Genomic DNA, 686 nt, shown 5'->3' on the forward strand with positions numbered 1-686 from the left:
GAAATTTTAGGAAATTTTAAAAGAGTTAATGGAGAATATATATATATATATATAAAAGAATAAATAAAATAATCAAAGAAACAAAACTTTTAACATTAAAAATAATAAAATAATAAAAAAATGATAAAAGATAAAAAAAAAAAAAACAAAATGATGGCACGTGGCCATTATAAGCTGGAGGGCAAATCTTCCATTCATTTGGCCGCCCATGCCCATTGCTTGTGAATGTGTAATATTAAAAGAAAAGGAAAAAAGTGGCAGGTACCCAATTTATAATATTATACACATATGCCTGAATGGATTCTTGTCAGGAGACTGAAACAAGAAGTGGCGGCGAGAATGGAGAGGGCGCGGTGGTATTTGCAGAGGGGGTGGAGTTGGACCAGAAGACTGCCCCGGCGACTGTGATGGCATGTTTGCCCAGAGGCTCACGCAAGTTCCGGCCATGGATTCCACCTTCACCCGATGTCGACGGCGAGGCTGATGGCCCATGGTGAACGCGAAGTGCAGGTACCTCTCCGGCGCCCTATAGTATGGCCAAAAATTGAGGCTAGCGGGGATGGTGGTGATGGTGGAAGCCTCGGTGTTGGAGAAAGACAAAGAGAGGTGGAGGTGGAGATCAATAAATAAAAAAAAGAGATGGAGGTGGAGGTGGTTAGCATGATGAGTTCATGCATGGAGGTCTA

This window comes from Vitis riparia, chromosome 13 (assembly GCF_004353265.1).
Source record: "Vitis riparia cultivar Riparia Gloire de Montpellier isolate 1030 chromosome 13, EGFV_Vit.rip_1.0, whole genome shotgun sequence".
NCBI lineage: Eukaryota > Viridiplantae > Streptophyta > Magnoliopsida > Vitales > Vitaceae > Vitis > Vitis riparia.